The sequence below is a fragment of the Hetaerina americana genome, unplaced genomic scaffold (assembly GCF_022747635.1).
Source record: "Hetaerina americana unplaced genomic scaffold, ioHetAmer1.1.p SCAF_28, whole genome shotgun sequence".
Lineage (NCBI taxonomy): Eukaryota > Metazoa > Arthropoda > Insecta > Odonata > Calopterygidae > Hetaerina > Hetaerina americana.
In genome coordinates this window covers 5,589,344-5,610,985 of record NW_027286852.1, presented here as the reverse complement: position 1 = coordinate 5,610,985, position 21,642 = coordinate 5,589,344, and positions in this window count along the sequence as shown.

The window sequence follows — 21,642 nt, the reverse complement described above, 5'->3', positions numbered from 1 at the left end:
ACATTACATATAATATCAACTAACATACACAAGCAGTTTAGAATGTAGTAAATATTTATCTAATGAAGTGCAAGCTAGAATTTGAAAAGTATGAAGTAGAAATTCCACCACCACATAGACATGTACGTAAAGTGGTCTTCGCAGCCAAGGACACGGACAGGGAATCTGGCCGGAGGGTCAGATACCTTATACCCATTGTTTACTCATGCATTTACCCATCCATTTACATCTACATCAATACCCTGCAAGTCACCAAAAAGGTATGCGGCAGGGGGTGCAGCACCAGGAGGAAAGGGTAAGGAATGAGGGGGTTAGGGTTTTTCAAATGGATGGGGAAAGGTGAGAGGAACTTTTGAAAAATCTACCCCCCCTCCGCTGAACGCGATCGAATTCCGAAATAAAATTTATCTTACAATCTAATCCTAAATAAACTTCGGAATGGGGCGTGACTTTGTACGGCGCAGAAACATGGTCATTGAAGAAAGCTGATAGAAATAAATTGGAGGCTTTTGAGGTGAGGTTGCGGGGAAGGAGAGAAAACGTTAAGTGGACAGAAATGGAAACAAATGAGGAATTGATAGGCATGGTGAGGGTGGAGGGATAATTGTCGGGTGAAAACCAAAGGGGTAGAAAAAATGAATTCAGAGCTTTTGAGTGGCCCTGGGATGATGAAGATTGTGTTAGAGAGGGTAATATTACTATTACATTAATAATAAAGTAGGGGTATTGGAAGGGATAAATTGAGGAAGGAAGAATTCGGAGATGAAGAGGCAGACGATTTGTTACAGAGTAGGCTATTGGGTTGCGTTTTTTTAGGAAAGGCAAGGAAATGTATCATTGTGCAATCGTATAAGATGTCCATCTGACGCCTATCTTGACCGGTATAGCATTGGTATAATAAGGTGTCAATTAGGTCTGGAGTCGGTCCTAGCACTCCTTTTTGCGCGAACGGAGTCGAGGCGGGCTGAAAGAGATCGCCCGGGGCGACTCCGATGCGTCGACATGCACATCGCATCTCTCCTCAATCAAACAACTCCTACCTTCCCCACTTGCCGCATCCGCAAATGGAGGCGCCATGCAGGAACCCGAGGCACCATCCCGTCCCCCGTCTCCATTCATTTATGTAACGAAAAGACGACGAGGAAAGGGTGGAAATGTTCTTCTGAAGGAGCTGACACAGAGAACGGGCCAATGTAGCCGGGAAGCGAATGCCGTGGAGAGGAAAAAGTGCAGCCGCTTGACGATATGGAAATGAAATGCGATCATTGCCTTGAGGGGATGCTCCTTTGACTTCCAAAGAAGAAATCAGCTGAGATCAGTCAGAAATGGAGTCAGAATATCACAAACGCATTTCCACTTGGCTATAGGCCTCCGATGTGAGATACCATACTGACCCAGTGGAAGACCCGAGAAAACTTCATCAAGCAAATACGCCAGGAAAGCATCAGATCTTCCTGTACCATCCAAGGTTTGCATACGAAGTATCGGTAACAATGTTTTCCTGACGTGTGCGTGAAGTGCTGAATTCGGACTTTCGGCCAGTTGTGTGCATAATCGCAGACCGTATTGGCATTGACAAAAGATGACAGTGCACGCCATTGCCACTGAAAATTTGCCGAAGCGAATTGCGAATGCTAAATTTGCGCTAAACTAGTCCCAAAGATCTTTGGACTGACGACCTAAAGAGAAGAATCGAGTGTCTGCTCGCAAAGACCTTCCGCAACGACATCGCGACGATTCTTCAACCCCCTCACAGTCCCGACGTCGCACCAGCTGACTGCTATTTCCTACTCCCAAAAGTAGTGTATTGCATCGTCCCTCAAAGGACAGACCCGTCAAGGTGCCGCTAAAGAAGCTTACACGCGTACCCTTAAGGACATTCCGCCTACCAGGGAGCCTTCGACTCATGGAAAAGCCGCTGGAAAAAGTGAGTCGACGCTCAAGGGATATAAGTTGAAGAAGAAAATAGAGAGGCATTGTAGCAATATCTGAGGTCAATCTATTTTTCCGAAACTTTACCCGACGTTTTTTTACAAACCGTATACATTGACTCCCCTTACCAATATTCCTTCTGTTTTTCATCCGTTTCCTTTCGCGGGCGTGAAACTGATTATCTTCTCTAGCCCAAAATTCCATATATTTACATGAAATACTGTCAATTAGTTTCACGAATTATGTCCATTGCTCATATAATGAAAGTGAAATCTACATTGAAGGAAATAAATAGTGGAAAATGAAAAATAAAGGCACGGACACCATTGAATCTCAGTGCTTAAAATAATTTTACTGTCAATCCATAAAAAAATTGCTCTGGAGCATTAGGAGAAGTTTTTCTTTTCAAATCTTGCATCGATATTTTTTTCCCTTTCTTTCTTCGCCCCATACGTGCCCCCCTTATAAATCTTTCCTTGGGCACTTACGTACCCTTTGGCGGTCGTTGAGGAAGCCACGGAGAGCGAGGACACAAATACACCATCGATCTCTCCTGACGACGGAAGAAGCATCGATTCCTCCGGCGGCATGGTAACCGGGTTATCTCTCCTCAAGTGCTGGCAGTCTTCAACCTCCGTCCACAGATCCCCTTTGTTCATTTTCATGCATTTTTTTACCGAGACTGCTTTTGCCTCCTGCCATTAAAAGTATAACGTAGGAAGGGAAGTATCTTCCAAGAAAATATTGTCAAATTTGAGGGAAGATGTACTGAAAGAAGAGTGCATCGCCTCATGAATTCAGTAGATACATGTCGGCTAAGCGTAATTTTGTTCAACGCCTTCCAGGTATTATTTTCATTGTTCCCTTAGTGGAACTCAAGGTGTGCATTTTTAGAGTTCCTTTGATTGTATTGGTGCACTGTGTTTACAGATGACTCCAAGGGTAATATAAATTTATATTTCGATTACACAACCTTGGAAATTGTTTGCGGTAAACTTTGATCACTGTGATTTGTTAAGTAAGTTGTCCATTTTTGCCGAAATGCTTCTCACCGCATGGACCGTAATTCAAAGAGAATGCAGATGATAAATAATAAACGCGAAAAAATGGTTGTAATTTTAAGTCATTCCTACTATACCAAATATACACCCCAGACTAAGACTTGTGCTCAGAGTTAAAAATATTTTGGAGTAAACATACATAATATACCTGTTTTTAGCATGCATATTTTAGGAACGGAAGTTCACGTGCAATTCAAAGATTTACAGTTATACGTCGATGGCAAATCGGTTGCACCAGGTCCATAGTTTCCCAGACCTCTGCTTCGGATTCATATCTTGAATCCTGTCAGTCTGGAAGCTGAATAACGTGACTCTTAAAAGACGACAGGACAGAATCAGCAACAGGAATTTAAAATAAGTTTGGACGGTACTGCGAGTACGGTTATTTACATAGCATTGAGCAAATGATTTGTGACCTCAAATGCTCCATGTAAATCCCATTTTTGTTTTTATATCCAAGTCTTGACCCATCCATTATCAGCTGGTAAATAAATAAGTGGGCAATCTTTCCATTACAACTCCGATTACATGCAAAATGTTGATTAATTGTTTCAACAAATTTTTAAAAAAATTTCAAAATCCACGAAGCATATAAATTCATCGTGGTTATACTCAATATATTTTATCCTAGTGACGTAATTGTTACTATGGCATCGTTCGAACCCCTACAATATCTAAACTCAAACTCATCTTCGCCTATGTACTCCTGTGCTTTCTCCTCCAACCTTTTATTAATGATAAAAACTAATAATAAAAAAATTGATAATTTTTTTAACATATGTAAAATCAAATTTAATCTTTGGGAATTACAGTGGTATTTTTTTGACCTTCCATAAGAAAAGGTTTATTTACTGTCTATCCTTCCATTCCGCGGGAATAGTATTTGTTTCCATACGTGAACACCGCATAGACCAGGGCATGCGCCTCCATCTTGTGACAGTTGCGACGAGATCTCTCCGCCGGCTGACTTGATCAGAGGGTCGCGACGCCCCAAACGCCGCCGTACCGCGACGGAATGAATGTCTTCCATCGAATCTGATGCAAAGGCGTATTTGGACTTCGATCTTCTTCTCAAACCCCCATCGCTCCCTTTTATTCCGCCCTGAGGAAATATTCCCGGCAAAGACGAACGGAAAGAATGCATTGCACGGGAAATCGAATGGCCCGAGGAGGTTTCGGTCGCCATTTGACGCCGAGTGAGGGTCGTCTGGTTCTTATTGTGTGGCTCGCCGCGTCTCTTGCTTGGAAATTGACCGGCCAGGGGACGACGGCGTTCCTTCGGCCTTTTCCGCTCGAATGGGTCCGCTTCTATCTCTCGTCAAAATCGAGGCAGGATACGAGAAGGGGCCCTGATATTTGCTCTAGCTGCTGGCACCGTAGGCGGACATGATTGGTGGTGATCGGTGTTACCACACCAAAACCGACGCGAAGGGCACTACGAGAAACTTAAGAAATACTGAGGCATTCTTCCAAGGGTCCGTATGTATTCTGATGAAAATGACTTAAAATGGATGTTCCGAAAATTACATCGAGGAAAGCCCATCATTTCGAGCGGAATCGTCGTTACAAACATTTACCAAATTGGCTGGGAAATGAAAATTATGCGAGATTAGGAGGATATTCGTGAATTAGAGCGTGTGGTTTGTTTGAACGATCTGTACTTATCACGAATACTCATAGTAATGTGCAAGTTATCCAGAGAGGTGAAAAGGAGACATTTTTTCTTATCAATGCACATTAAAATCTTCATTGGCTATACTCCACGGAAGCCTACACAGCGTATTATCAACGTAATTAACTATCTCAACACGCTCTCTACTCGTGACTACTCTTTTTTCGAGAAAGTTTTTGAAATAAAACTATTATTACACATGTATATGCACCATCGCTTAAGGTTTATTAAAATTCCTCTATCTCGGAATACCCTAAATCCACGGGGCCTGCAGGGTCTAGAGCAATGCTGAGAAATAACTTCACATTTATTTATTTAGCAAATACAAAAATTATTTGGTAATTATTTCAACGATGCTGGAAGTCAAACTTTTTTGATATATTTTCGATAATTTTAGAAATATATACATGATACTGCTACTATCTACGCACTTTAATCATAATTGTGAAAGTATTATTTTTAAATGTAATCTTATTTTGGTAGAATAGATAATGAATACGGAAAAATAATATACCGACAATTTTTATCATATGAAAAGTAAGACATTAAACCTGAATCATATATTTATTTATTCACTTGAAAAACAAGTAAAATTTAAGTTTGATGCTGTTTGCCATGGGTGGAATGATCACACCCTGCCATACACTTTAGCGGTGGCTTGCAGGATGACAAGTAGATGCAATCCATAAAACCTAAATTTTTATTGTAATTTCATATCTATCATACCAATTATTTAATTTTTCAAATACGAGGACTGTTCAAAAAGTTAACGAACTTTTTTATGGTGTGCCTCCAGTTGGTTATTATTTAATCCGCGTGGAGGCGTCGTGTCCGCGAAAACTTCCCAAATATAATAGCCTCCTGTTTTCTTGATTAGTTACGGCCGTTCATGTGAAGGGGCGTCCGCGGAGTGCGGTGAAAAATCGGATCCCATTGCAGGAGCGGCGTTGTTCAATGAAACTCTGGTGAGTTTTGCGCTGATTACCAAGGCCTTTGGTGAGGATTCTATGAAACTTATCGCGTGTTATGAGTTTGGAAGGCCGTCAACCTCGAATGATGACTCCCCCATCGAGGAAATGAACAATATCCTTCGGGAAAATCGGCGTTTGACTGTCATGAATATTGCAGAAGAGTCTGGCTACTCGTTTTGTTCGTGCTCTTTAGTCCTGACTGAAAAGTTGAAGATTCATTGAGTCGCCGCCAAATTTGTGCCATGCCTGATGACAGAAGGCCAGAAACAACATCGAGTTCTAGTTTGTCAGAGACTGTTTGATCGAGCTGAAGAAGATTAAGCCTTCTTGTCCAGGATTATAATAGGTGATGAGTAACAAAAGTGCAATCTCTTCAATGCATTGGTGGAATATTCCCCCGCCCCCAAAAATATTCGACAAGTTCGCTCGAATGTCAAGGTGATGTGGACTGTTTTTATCGATGCACATCTTGAGTTGTACATCAGGAATACCTGCCTAAAGGCCAGAGTGTCAACTCCGGAGTACTACCCGGCGGTTACGAAACGCCTAAGAGAGAGAGAGAATCGGGTGGAAACGGTTCGAACATCGGAGGAGCGGCGAGTGGTTTTTTCACCTCAACGGCTCATTCGTCTCTCAGAACTCGTGAGTTTTGAGCCAGAAACAAGACCGCTGTGCTTCCCCACCCGCCCTACTACTCACCAGACCTGGCCCCATGTGACACTTTCCTGTTCCCCAAACTGAAAACCCCGCTCAAAGGAAAAATATTTTCCACCATTCCAGAGATGGAGAAATATTCGACGGAGGAGCTGATAAGCATTCCAGAAGAGAAGAATTCCAGGACTGTTTCTAAAAATGGAAACACCATTAGGATAAGTGTTAAATTTGGGGAGTTGAGTGCTTTGAAGGGGACCAATAATTTGCCAATGAAGTATTTTAATTGTACTAAATGACGTTCGGGAAGTTTTTGAACATACACCGTAACTTGAGATAATCGAAGGTAATCGACAAATCAACAGGCAAGTTGACGCTTGTGACCATTAAGAATACAGGACGTTTTCCGGGAGGGACCTAAAAGCAAAATTTAGTATTTCATTATTAGTGTAAGTTAATACAAAAAAAGCACCCGTTCCTTATAGCTATGAGAACCGAAAGAGGGGCCATTTGAACACGGAAAGAATATTAGCGCCTCATCAGATTTCTGCCGATACAACTTTAACTCCAGTTGGTCGTTTTTCAGGTTGTCTTTTGCTATTAAAAATAAGTCAAATCTTATCGACGCATAATTTATTTGCAGAAATCGTTTAATTTTAACTTTAAAAACATTTCATGTCGATTAAATCTACAACGATAAGGTTCCATCTTTGAGTTTAAACGTACAAAGATCGTAATATTTGTATGCATGAAATTATTAGCTGGGCTCCCACATCATCGCCATATCGCGCGGAATCCATTTTCCTCAAGCTTTCAACGCCCCCCCCCCCCCACGTTTACATTTTATTAAGAGAGGGAAGAACTAAATCGCGCGAAAGCGAATGCCATGTATATACTATGAATGAGGTCTTCCGTTAACGGGATTTCCTGCAACCCGTGATGGACGGAGAAGAAAGGTTTAGTGGGCGATAGGAGGGAGGGGGATGTGAGGGTCGGAGGGATGGAATGGAAGGGTTTTGTTGGGAAAGGGTTGGCTTGGGGCTGGCTTCTGAGGTCACCCCATCTCCACCCCCGCTCTATCTCCCACTCACAGGCGCCGACATCTCCCCTCCCTCTATCGGGGCAGGCGATCTAGGGTGAGGCCCCCTCTCGCTCTCCTTGGCCCCCTCCACCCCACCGGCTCCTACTCCCAGAGGGGGCGCACGTGCTGTCGATTTAAAAGCAGAATACCCTCGCCCTCCCCATCTCCCTTCAGCGACTGGAGGGCATGCACTCGGGGTGTCGGCGATGGGTCGCACGGACCCCGGGGCAAACCCCGCCTCACTTCCCTCTCTTCGCCTCTCTCCCTTTGTCCGAATTGATTGACCTTTGAAGAAGCCCTTTCTTTACCCCCTTCTCCCTACCCTCGGCGTTTGACTTCTTCGCTGCCGCCGAGAGCGGAGGAGCCAAGAAGCCTCGCCTTCTCGGTTGCACTGCAGCGGGCACGAGTGAAGTGGCGCCGGCTTTGTTGCCTCTTGGTTGACGTCGAGGAAGGATTCGGCGCCGCTTCCCTTCACTTGACATCCGACGGATGATTGGAAATCGGTAGGCCTGTTTATTGCCCACCGAGTTAAGTGACGCGATGATATTTTTAACGAGTCTAAACGATTTCTCGAGCCAAGACACCGTTGGCTGGATATAGTAAAGCGAGAGAATGTGAGGAAAGCTCCTTGGAGTAATTGAGAAGGCAGCACCATCTTCAGATCGGTGAGGCGAACTCTGCCCTCTGCTTTTGGTCCCTGTCCTGGTCCGATCAGGACGATGGGCAGAGTACATCATGACCCAATCATACCGCATCATGGAATGTGAAGTGCAACCATGCTGTGAGGATTGCCACTCTCCACCAAGTGCGAGACGACTCTCGGCGTAATGCGGAACATTTATGTGTGTGCAAAAAGTACTATATCAGCAAAACTCGGATCATTTGTAAAGGGCGATTTTCCTTTTAAAAATGCCAAACTGTACGTTATAAGATCATGTTGCTGTTATTAAGATTCATCTTCTGATCTACATAGGCCATTGATAGTTAAGGATAAGATAGTACTTTTACGTATGTAAAAGGTACGAAAATTACCAATAGTAGGACTTATTTTGCCCCGAATAGACGGGCGGCGGTTTCTCTGGCTGGGTCCGAGGGATTGGAAGTCTCCGTAACGGCTGGAGGCCGGGGGAAGTTGGCTCCTGGTCTCTTCCGAGTGAGGATGGTTAGTATGCGAAACGTCTATAACGTGGCCTCGTTACGCTCCGTCATGAACCAGTCATAAGCAGAGCGCTACGCCATCAAAACCGGCAAAGAACGTCATGAAATGCTCAAAACAGCTTATGGTGATGACGCCGTAGGTAGATCGGGTGTTTTTTAGTGGCACAAGCACAACTGGTACAACGTGGGAACGAAAAAGGTGTTTGCGAAGTTGGTGCCGCGAATGCTTTCGAACGAACAAAAGGAAACTCGCACACGGATTGGTCCAGAGCTTCTCAACCGTGTGAGTGAGGATCCAAATTTTCGGCTGGGTGGAAGCGTTACAACAGGCCGTAACGAGGGACCTTAGAAGCCTTCCCAGCGCTGACTTCCGGAAGGCGTGCGAAGCGCGGAAAACCCGCTGGCAGCGGTGTGTTGTGTAGGCACAATGGCGCTACTTCGAAGGCTTTTGAGTGAATGAATCGTTTCTGGCAATACATTTTTTTCAATATACTCAGTCGTATTTTTGCGACAGACATTGTATCTCCTCCATCTGCCGTAACCGTGGTGTTAAATGAATCAAAGACACCACAATAGCTGACTTCGAAAAATTAGCGTGACTGCGGGGGGTAGGCCTCTCCTACCGGCGCCGCCCCCGTTCTCACTGATTTTCTCCTCCCGTGGCCGACTGCCTTTGGAGAGATTAATTAGGGAGCTATGGTTTTTCACGTTCTGGGATCCGTCTTCCGGTTTTGCTACTCTGGGCAGCGCCATGCACGATCGAATACAAGCAGCACTTAGCGAGGAGTGGCTATCGAATGACGTCACTCCTTTGCGTGCATGCTGTCTCACCATTTACATAAGAACAGTTCTTCTGGGGAAAAGTGACGATCGCAGGAATGAAAAATACGCATCATATGCAAAGCAACCTTTATGGACTTAATAGCCTCAACAACGAATAAAAATAATGAAATTTAGTGGCCAAACTCATGTAATGACAATTGAAATTGCATTTTACAACTGCGTGTTAACTGCATCAGAAAAAAATTGTCGTAAATATACATCCAGGAAGCATTCCACTGCATCATATCTGCCGTATAAAATAAAACTGCAATGATATATGTTAGGATTCCACGGAAACATATTTCTGAATGCTCAAGCTTAAGTTTGGAAGTCAGAAAGGGGTTGTAAACTCTGCTGAGTACATTGGAAGGTGGGTGCGATAGGTTTGGGATGAGAATATGCGTGAATAAAACAAAGGTTAGGCGGTTTTTCAGAAGTAGGAAGGTTCATTGAATATCAAAATAGAAATTCATAAACTTGAGCAGTTGGGACAGGAAGGGAAGTGTTTCGGACCAAAATGGTCAAAGTAGTGGGGACGTAAGGAGAAGAATAGCGCTAAGCAAAGAGGCTTTCACAAGGAGGAGGGAGTCGATCACAGAGACATTGACTAAGGATGTTCAGAAAAGATTAATCAAAACTTTGGTATGGCGCGTAGCTATGTACGACGCGGAAACGTGGCCATTGGAACAGGTGGATAGACGTAGATTGGAGGCTTTTGAAATATGGTTGTGAAGAAGGATGTAGAAGGCGAAGCGGACAAAAAAGGAAAACAAATGAGGAAGTGGAAGGCATGGTGATGCCTCCAATCTCTCCCTTTCGTCTACAACTACATGTTCGAGCCATATAACATACCTGTAAGCGCACTCCGTGTCATGTCAAAGTTTTCACGAGTCCATTACTTACATCCAGACTCAATACCCATGCCATCGTTTTCTCGACAACTCCATACCTTTTGTTTTATTTCCATTTATTCTCCTCTCATACATATCGTTCTAACTTTCCGATGTGCTCATTATTGTTTTAACTTTTATTCCTTTCATGACCGAGAGCTAAAGAAAGTTTCTTCATCCGAGCACATACCTTAATTTATGAATTTTCCACAGTCTCTCATACCTATCTTCAGTTTTTTCCATGATTCCTTAATCATTTCTCCCGCATTATTGGCGATGAAGGACAACTTAAACTTACACCTCTACCTAACTCTGCCCACCCGCCACTCGCGACTGAGCTTCCTGAGATGTGTGTGGGTTGCAGAAAAGTGGACTATTCCTTGAATCCACTCCTTTTATTCTGATACACGTTATTAAAATCAAATTTACTCTACGGAACGCTTTCTCAAAATATGCGAAATAAATATATGCATCCTGATGCTATTTTATGTTCCTTTCAACTAGTGACCTCATCAATGCTATGACATTGCCCATGCGCACCCTCTTTCTGAACCCAAACGAAACCCTCCGAAATAATATTCCTTTATTCTATAATTATTTATCATAATTACATCTTAAGCAGTGTACTTATTTCAAGATTTTTTCATACAAGTCACGAAAACGGTTTCCTTTCCCCTTCTTTGGGAAAACCGCCGGAGGCACATTGAATGGGGTACCAGCCGTCTCTATCGCAACCCTGTTCATAATTCTTGGATTTCACTCTCCGTTACGGGTTTATCATAATGTGTAACGCAACATCAACCAATGAAACCTGCTTACTCTGGGTATTTTTAAGTATAAGGTTTGTATTAAAAGTATTGGTAACAATTTTTTCCGGACGTGTGCGTTAAGTGCTGATTTCTTACCTTCGGTTAAAGTTGGACAGGATTGCAGATCGGATTCGCATTGAAATAATATGACAGTGCACATACCATTATTATCACTGAAAATTTGGCGACCCGAAATATCTGCGCAAAACTCATCCCGAAGTTCTTTGGACAGACGACCAAGAGCAGAGTCGAGGATCTGCTTGCAAAGACTTGCAACGGCATTGCAACGATTCCCCAACCTCCTGACAGTCCTCCCAACTTGCCGCCAGCAGATTACTATTTCCTATTCCCAAAAATGAAGTTCTCCCTCACAGGACATCATCGTGGGACCCTAAGTCCCGTCAAAGAAGCTTGCACGCCTACATTCAAGGACCTTCCGCCTGCCAGGGAGCCTTCGAGTCGTGGAAAATCAGCCGCCAAAAGCGTTTAGACGCTCAAGGGAAGAAGTAATATGAAGTATTTTGAGGCATTGTAGCAGTATCAGAAATAAATCTATGTTTCCGAAAAAATGTCTATAACATTTTATACAAATCATATACTCAACGACTAATGGTTGAGACTTTCAAAGAGCAGTGCTAATTGGAGCGCTACCACTAAGGAACTAGACCACCTATGCCTAGAGACAGGGGATCGTGAAGTCATGTGATCGCGATTCTTCCCAAGACTCGCCCCCCTCACTGCCATTCGGACCTATGTGCTCGCAACTTGGAACTCAGCCACGGGAGACGAAAACAGAAGACGGCGCAAAGTAAGGGAGCCAGCGTAAACCAGCGTAAACCGAGTACACGAGAGGAGTCAATCCATCACCACAAACCTCTCGGCCGTCCCAGGGTCGGGCGGTCGCCCCTGGCGGCATTTTTGTCTTCTCTTCCCCCCGTCCCCACCCTCTTCCGTGGGCATTTGTTTAAAAAGAGAATAAAATTTAGGCTTTTTCAATCAATACGGTGATTTCAACCCTGTATCGGTAAACTTCGATGGACAACCACGTGCCATAGGGATTTAGTTATTTAGCATTAGCATCTGAAAACAGTACATTTTGGCCTATACATCGGACTAATATCAACTAAAGCACTGGTCACATTTACAAACACCCAAGCCCTAAATGGAGGAAAAACCACCCAGACGGAAATCGAACCCGCGACCCTTCGAATGGCAGACGATAACGTTACCCCGCCGCCACCGGGACCGGCAAGGATGAAGGCAGAAACAGCATATGAGGGCTATCGAGATAGTAACTTACATTTTCCAATAAAATATGAACATAAAAAACAAGACAGTTTTATTATATACATTTGAAAGGCACATTCTTTATCTATTTTTCTACATAGTTGCTATTTAAATTAAGGTATTTAACATAAGCCTTTCAATTCCATCTCTCAAAAAATCCACCTCTGCCTCACTCCACCTTAACTCATTATTTCATCTCCGTACACTCCGTACAAAAGACTAAAACTTTACTATGTACTATGAATTTCGATTGTGTTGTAGTAATGGCACAGATCACACTTCACAACTCGTGGGATTTTCTATTGCAGCGCACATTTTAACAGCTCGCAGAGAGAGCAAAGTAGAAGAACCACAGTCTGCACACACACTACCTCCACAGCAGGATGCGTACTAAATGTAGAGACGTTTATAGACCACAAGATGGTGGCTCTAACCCTACTCGCGGTCGCGCTAGGTTGAAACGTGGATTACTTTCTGATCAGTACTCGTGCGTATGCCCTATTTACACGTGTATCAGGAGCCGAGCAATAGAATTTTTCTAGCTACACTTAATTTTAATTCCTCATCTTTAAAGGAACTTTTCGCATTTAAGTTTCAGAGTGACTTCAAATGTTCTAGTTTGTGTAAATCAGAGTGCTCCAAGGTTGGATCGGGTCAGGCAACGCGTACCACTGGAAGATGGGTGACTTGCCGAGTTCCTCAGTGGTCACTCAAAAGGGAACGGGCTACGCTACGTACCAAGATCACAATATGGGGCACTACACGTACAAAAGTGTGCATATGACTCAAAAATGGGTTTGACTTTACAAAAAGGGTTAAAATAGCATGTAGACTTCCTGAAAATATTTCTCACTCAATATTGGCTATATCTTTCCAATATAAAGCATTTATTGTTTTATAAATTGGATTTATTTATTTTAGTGCGAAAACAGCACTTTTTGTACTATTAATAGTGATAACATTGGACACGGTTACGTACACTCCAGCCCTAAGAGGAGGAAAACCCACCCAAGCGGGAATAGAGCCCGCGAACCCTCTTGGGTTGGCAGACGAGGACGTTACCACCGGAGCCACCGGAATAAACTAAATGTAACCATACAAATCATCTCGTTAAGTCAGAGTATTATAACTTCTTAAACTATATTTATCATCGTCAGTATTTCAATCCTAAGATTGACCGCTGGCAATCCTTAGATCGGATTTGCTGCGGCTCTCCTTTCTTTTCTACAAGTATCGTGTTCAGTGCTCATTCCCAAAAACACCCGATAGCTTCTCTATTTTCTGTTTCTTTCCTAATTTGTCTTGTCTCCTTTTCACTTGATCCTCATGCGGAATTTGTCCTTCAATGTTCCCTTATCTTACGTTTCGAACTAAGCCATTGTGCCTCAAGGTTTGTCCAACACATCTCGTTCTTCTTGAGTTCTCCATTTGGTTATTTTCCTTCGGCGCCATGTCTCATGGGTTTCCTCTCTTCGCTTATCTACTTTTCTCTGATTCGTGGAGTACTATGCTCCTCGCGAATGTTTTGGCGAACTGCTTCCTTGTTTGCTCTCAGAGTTTCTTTGAACATTGCAGAAGCCTCTTCATAAACTCATTCATGTACATAGTAACTTGCAAGCCACCGCTAGGGTTCGTGGCAGGGGGTTATTACATACGGGGCTAATTTTCAGTTCTCTTCCACTCTTCTCAGATGGTACTGTGCCTTGCTTGATGTTGTTCTAACTACTTTTTCCAGTTCAATTGCTTCCCAGGTGGATCAAAGATTTCACTTGATCAATTTTTACTCCATGAATTGTAATATATGCCTTAAGATTCTCTCAACAATGCCCAGGAGTTTTGGCTTTTTTCGTCTAGGTACTCATTATTCTCAAACACTTGATCAAAATATCCACATCCCAAAACAAAGATCAAGAGATTTCAATGTCTCTGCTAATGACTGGAGCACATTTAATTTTAAAAGAGGGAACACATCAAGGTACTTGCGAATCTCTATTACAATCATTTATGCTCAACTCCATGCATCAGCCTGTCACTTTATAAACTAGGGGTGATAATATTCTGGATTTTTGATGTTAATTTCAGATGTCCCACCGGAAAGTTTGTTTTGACGTCTTTATTCCTTCTCTATGTGTAAATGACATTAACGAGTAACATTGTTGAGTAAGATATGCTTATATTTTGGACGACGCCGTGGTGATTACAGAGATAATCGTAATCCTGAGGAGGCAGGTACCTTTCGAAAATGAACTTAATGCTATACAACGTCGGCGCGACAGGGAGGCAATTAGAATCAAACTTGAAACCGTGCGAAATGATACATTTTTGATATTGAAGTTGTTCCCTCCCGAACTCCTACTACGTTTGAAATACAGAAATAGCAGACTTGTAGTGTACTTGTAATCAATTGTAGACTTGACTAAATACTTAGACGTAATACTAACTCTCGACATCCACTGGGTGAAACATATACGGCTAAGGAATGTGTGGAAAAAGTAGCAAAAGCTTAGGATTTGTAAGAAGTGTGTTGGAGAAATTTGATAAAAAGGTTAAAGATCAATGATATATTTCGCTGGTTAGGCCTCTTTTACAATGTGCTGCTAGTATATGGGGCCATTCATGAACGTGGATTGATTGCAAATTCAGTCACGTGCGGCGCAGGGGAGATAGATTTCTAAAACGTGGTTATAATAAACCGTGATCGAGGAACTAGGCTGGGAATCACTCGCGGAGCGAAGGTTAAACTACAGATCAAATCTCTTGCATAAATTGGAAGGAAGTCTCTTTTGCAGTGATTTTGAAACTGTATCTCTTCCTCCATCGGGCTGCGGTAGAAGAGATCATATCAATAAAATCAGAGAAATTAAGTGTAGAACAGATAGATTTCCGAGTTATTTTTGCCCACCAAAATTTAGGGATCAAATGAACATTAAGTGACCGCGCTAAGAGGGAAAAGTATGGCATGTCTAAATTAGTCTGGTGCGTAATCACCCCAAGCAACACACCATAATGGTGCGGGATACCATACAGAGTGTGCATAGATAGATACTGAAGGCAGTCCTTGGTTCATGGAAGTGCTTGGAGTTCCTATCGCATTTCTGCGACTACTTCATTGTCATTTGTGAAACGGAGCATGGTAAATTAATCGCAACTCACCTTTACTCCTTTGATGCCCAATTTTGTGCTTCCTCTATTGCCTCTTCTATCTACATATACGATGAATAATTCTAGCGAGAGGTTGGTTTGCACCTTTCTTTATTTGGTTTCTATTTCCTTTCAGTTTTACATTTCCAAAGTTCCTTTCAGTGATTCATTCAGCGGTAATTCTTCACCTGTGGCTTTAGTTCATCCCAAGCTCTCCTAGTATCTTGACCATCTGTTTCCTTTGGCGTTGTCGAAGGCCGTCTCTATTTACACGAGTGCCACATATTAATTTGGCTAATTTAACTGCATCTTGCTACTTCGCATACATTTATTCTTGGTTTCTTCGGTATTGCAATCATCAAAGTATTCTCGAAGATTTTCGGTACCCTTCAGCTTTCGTTGCCATTTTAATGTTTCAAGAAAAATATTCATCATTTTGACTTGAAATGCCATGATTATATCTCCATTAATTTCGTCAAATCCTGGTACCTCGTTGTTCTGCAGATTTTTCACAGAAATTTCTAATTCTTTCATTGAAGAAAAGTAGTTTTTGTTTTTCGTAGTACTGTATATCTCTTTCCTCGCAATAAGTGCCAAAACCTTGTTATTTTCCCAATTATTGTGGTCTTGAAATGTGCCACGGAAATAAGGTGTCATTAATCAGTCGTTTCGGTAATCAGTAAAAACCCATGCACCCAGTTAAAACACACCTTGCACGTTATCCAGTAATTTGCCTAAAATATACTAGGAACAGTCAAATGAAAACCGAACATCCGCCATAACAGAGTCCGCCAAAAGAGACCAGACCAGATTCCAGAGACCAGAGTCCGCCATAACAGAGTCCGCCAAAAGAGACCAGAGTCCGCCAGCTGGCTTTTCACGAATCGATACTGCCATTGCTGTGGTAGGGAAACTGGCTAGCGAAACATCAAAGGCACCCGCGGTAGTTGGCTTTTCGTCCTTGTTGGTGCGCGGACTGGTTGCTGTAGCGGGTGCTCCGCTTTCATTTTACTGCCCCTTTTCCTCCTTTGCCCCATTCAACTCGCATGATATATCTTGCGTGGAAATGTATAACTTGCATCGGTAATGTTATCTTCGGACTTCCTAGAAACAAACTTACCTTCTTCCCAAACCAATCCATCCAGATATAACGACAATGCCTTCTGCTCGTTCTCAACGCTTCTTCACGAAATGCACACTTCTTCGCTCTGGCTCTCGTTTAATTTCAAAGGTAAAGTCCTCACGCATGTTAGGAGTAAGAAACTCTTCAACGAGGAAATAAAGGTACTTAGTAAATGTATTATTAGTCATCTTAAGTGTTCAATGTCAATCAGAAAACCACGGCCGATGGAAAGAAGCGTCCACGTGAAAGGTTCCGTCGGAGAATTCGCGAACGCCCTAAAATAATCAATCGGCGAAGAACTGATATTCTCGATGGGATGCCGAGAGTTGTACTTCCCATCATTAATGCACGGCCAGGAGCCCACGTGTGGGTGTGTTGGTGTCTCAAGAGCGGGGAGCGAGCTTTCGGGAGGCGGGGAGTCGATTGCGGAGCGGAAGGGCTTTCGAGACATCCGTCGATCAATCGCGGAATCGAGGTCGAGTCCGTCGCAAGCCACCTCTCCAAGGAACCATTCTTCAAGGGCCCCCCCCCGCCCCGATACGGCGGCGGGGGAAACTCTTGCTTAACACCCTTTACCGAGAGGGCCACCCTGCAGGGGGGAGGGGGGACCGAGAAGAAAGGCGCGGAGTCTAAGAGAGCATCGGAGGGATCGAAAAAGAACAAGACAATGGAGAGAGAAGGGAAGCCAATGGCCACGAGCGGGCGACGCTAACGAGAGAGAGAAGGCGGAGCAGTCTCGTTTCCTCATCTTCGAGGCTAGCTGTCTTTTTGGTGTTTCTGTTACCATCAAAATCAGACTCTGCTACGCGTGTCTCTATAATTGTACATAAATTAACAGCCATTAAAGCCCCTAAAATAAAAAATGTGTATACAAGGTCTGTCCCAAAAATCTCTTCTTCCACGGATATTCCCAATATTCCTCGCTTTGACTTGAGTTTCTTCGACCATTGCACATAGTCTCTATTCTGGTGAACTGGAGGGGAAACAGGACTATAAAAACTCTTTGTTATGACGGGCGATTATTTGCGAAGAAGCCATTCGTCATTTTAAGCATTTTTTACGAAATACAGCTCGTGTTCCCGCAAGAGGCTGACTAGAAACCCTTACTAGCACACCCCTCGATTTGCCTCCATTTCCTTTCCTCCCTGTTCTGAGAAGGCGACAAATTACCTTGATTTATAGAGATTCATTCGAAAAAATATTCTTGTGCTTACTCGAGCAAAAACCACTCGCAGAGAAGTGAGCGGATCGGCGACTGGACATGACCGCCGCTCCGAAGAGTGGACCTGACCCTTTTCTAGCAAGTAGTGGTCGAATTTCGTGTTCAGGAAGTTACCACATATTCTGGCAGCAAAATATACCAGTGCACTTAGCCATTAAAAGATATTGCATAATCTTAGGGCCAAGTGGTGAAATAGTTTATGCATGGTCATTTAGAGAATTAGCAATTTCAACAAGATCGTAGCAAAAACTTAAAAATTAAACTAAGAGCATTCTGCTTGCAGTTGCCAACTCACTTGTTTTCTGGCAAGAAAGAGATAGAGAGAACTCACTGGCACGAGTCCATGTGCCATGTGGTACTCTCTGAAGTGCGTCCGCATGCTCAATGGATGAGAATTACAGATAGACATCAAATTTTGCCTTAAACAGTATTTGCTTAAAAATGAAGTCTACTACTTGATCAAAAATTTCCCGGAATTTATTCAGAAAATTAAAAATACAAGTTTATTCATCTAAATCTATATTGTCCCCTTCAAAGTAATCCACATCGACTGCAACACACTTATGCCAGCGCTTGATCCAATCCTCGAAACATTTTTTATATTCGGTTTTCGGTATGTCCATCAGTGCTTCCTGCGATTTTTCCATTACTTCCTCTCGGCTGCTAAAACGCGTTCCCCGTAATGGTTTTTTATCTCGATTGAACAGAAAGAAGTCACAGGGAGCCAAATCAGGTGAATTCGGTGGCTGTTGGATGGTATTTGTTGCATTTTTCGTCAAAAAATTACGAATAATGATAGCACTGTGCGACGGTGCGTTATCATGGTGCAAAATCCACGAGTTTTCTGCCCACATTTCTGGTCTCTTTCGGCGAATTGCTTCACGCAAACGTCTCATAACGCCCAAATAATACTCTTTGTTTACTGTCTGGCCTTCTGGCAAAAATTCATGATGCACTACACCGTTGTAATCCATGAAAACCGTCAGCATTGCCTTCTTTTTTGGCTGAAAACGACGTGGTTTTTTTGGTCTCGGCTCATTTGGTGAACGCCATTCACTTGCCTGATGTCTGGATTGCGTGTCGTACTCATAAGCCCACGTCTCGTCTCCAGTAATGATCCTTTTGATGAATGTGGGATCGGATTCAGCCTCGCAAATCATGTCTTTTGCGACGTCAACACGGTCACTTTTTTGCATGAAATTGAGGTCTTTTGGCATGCTACACGACGGAAACCCAAATCATTAACCACAATGTCTTGGGCGGATCCATAGGCAATGTTCAAGTCCTCCGCTATTTCTCTGATGGTTAATTTGCGGTTATTGACCAACATTTCTTTTACTTTATCAATTTTTTCACCGACTTTCGATGTCGATGGTCTGCCACTGCGTTCATCATCTTCGATTGACTCACGACCACTTCTGAACCGCTCGTGCCACTGGTAAACGACCGTTTTTTTTAGAGAATCGTTGCCGAAACACTTTTCCAACATTTCCAACGTCCGTGCGCCACTAAATCCGTTTTTTACGCAAAATTTAATACAAGTTCGTTGTTGAAAATTTAAATCCATTTCTGAAATTGTAAAAAATCGCCAACACACACAGAGATAGATGTACTCTTGGCTACGTAACTTTTGCAAATGTCAAGTTATGACACTAAGATTTAAAGGGAATATCAACAACAGATGTACCAATTTAACAAAAAAAACAGAACTCAAATCGGAACGATGGGAGCGCCACACGGTGGTTATTCCGGGAACTTTTTGATCAAGGTATATACGTAATTCGAAATAATTCTTTCCAGGTAAAAATACACAGTCAGCTACTCACGTTATTAACCTCGAAGTTTTACGAAGGGCTTCAAAGAGAAGAATTTTAAGAAATATTACGCGACATTATACATCTACATCTATATAATACCCCGCAAGCCGTCACAAGGGCGTGTGGCGGGGGGTGTTGGGTCACCATCCGTACAAGATGATAAACCTACATGCAATACCAACATATTCATGCACACCTACACCCGCATTGGCGTATATATTCATGCAAAAACTTTTTTAACTTGCACGTATACAAATACATACTCTGTCAATTAACACACACGTGCATATGATCCAACGAATTTAGTGACATCTATCCAATGACGCGTAAATTAGCATTGAAAAGCCTGAAGGGGAAATTCTACTAACACATGGACATGCAACTCAGGGTCTCCACCCCCGAAGACAAGTGACGAATGTGACCCAACGCTGCAGGTAGCGGGACGGACGGTTATCACCCCACAGAGAGAGGGACGAGGGATGGAAGGGAAAACTCAAAAGCAGACAAAGCAGAGCAAGCAATAATGTAAAGAGCACTACATTTTGTAGTGGCAGTCCCATTTGGACACACACCTCTGGCCGTTGGCAGCTCTTCTCATCGTAATAGCTCTAAAGGCGGGTTTCTTTTCTGCGGCAATTTGATATCTTTCTAAATATAATCACCGACCTCATTGTAAACGGACCTGCGCTATTTTGATCTCACGTTGCTTTCGTTTCGTCAAATATTTAACCACAGCGTTAATGTTATAAGGTTGTATTGTATTTTTCGAAATACAGGGTGGAGCAGAATGGAATTCCTAATTTAAAAAAAAAGTCACTGAAGAGCGCGCAGGTGAGTTAGCAGAGTTTGAGATGTGGTGTTAGCTGAAAAAAAACAGCGTCATAATCAGTGGTAACCATGCAGTGATTTAGGTGGCGCCTAAATTATAAAAATTCATTTCAATCATAATTCATTTTGACTATTCATTCATTACTCATTCATTACATTTACATTTTTCCACGTTCATTATACTTTCTTTTAATCTGCTGCATTTGTCATAAATACTTCCTTGTGATTCACTTAAGATTTACCGTAATTTTATATTACTCTGGTTTAATTTATGAAGAAGCGCAAAAATCTGATAAATAGTTAAATTTTGCATTGTAACAGAAATTCTTCTTTTTAGCCCTAATTACTCGTCCTCTGAAATTGAATAGGTGATTATCACCGACTTAAGTTGTCCACATAATAGCAGAGACGAAGACTATTACAATTTTCCACTTCATAAAGATTTGTTCCTGACTAGTTTCAATGCACTGAATCATTTTCAAGCCTTGAAACGATTTGACTTGAAATGACAAAAAACTTGAAAATTATGAAGCACATCGAAACTGGTAGATCTTTATCAAGTGGAAAATTTTAATAGTCTTCGCCTCAGTTCTAGTGGAACAGTTCCCTCTCACATCACACCTGAATCTATAACTTATATTGTCTGAATGACTTTTCGTGTAGATAATAGGTCTTTAAGATCAGCGATATTCGAAGTGATGCGAGACTGGGGAGGAGAGGTCTGTGGAAGAGATGAAGGTAAGTTAATGTTGCATCTCCCCGCCCTCTGCAGTTCGCCGTTCACTCCACCGCGGTAAGGAATCCCTCGGAACTCTCGCTACAAAGACCCCTCGCGGATGGATGGATAACCGGGAAGACGTGCACGAGGAGCCAGAGAGGCTGTTAAAGCGCGAGGAATGAATCGCGTTAATTAATCATATTGGAGTGGAGCGCTATGAGACACCGTTTACGAAGTCTTGGCCGACTGCAAACGCAGTAAAAAAATAAGTCAGGAAAGGATATAGAACACGCAAGCACTGGAAAACTCTTGGAAATAATTACCCGAGTTATCTCTAGGGATGAAACATTTTCTCATTATTTCGTTTCAAGCGTCAATTGTGATTGTGAAACTTAAAACGCCGAGATCGTAAGATTTCAAGTAATGGCTTTAACTTTGAATGGAAGTCGGTTAAATGGA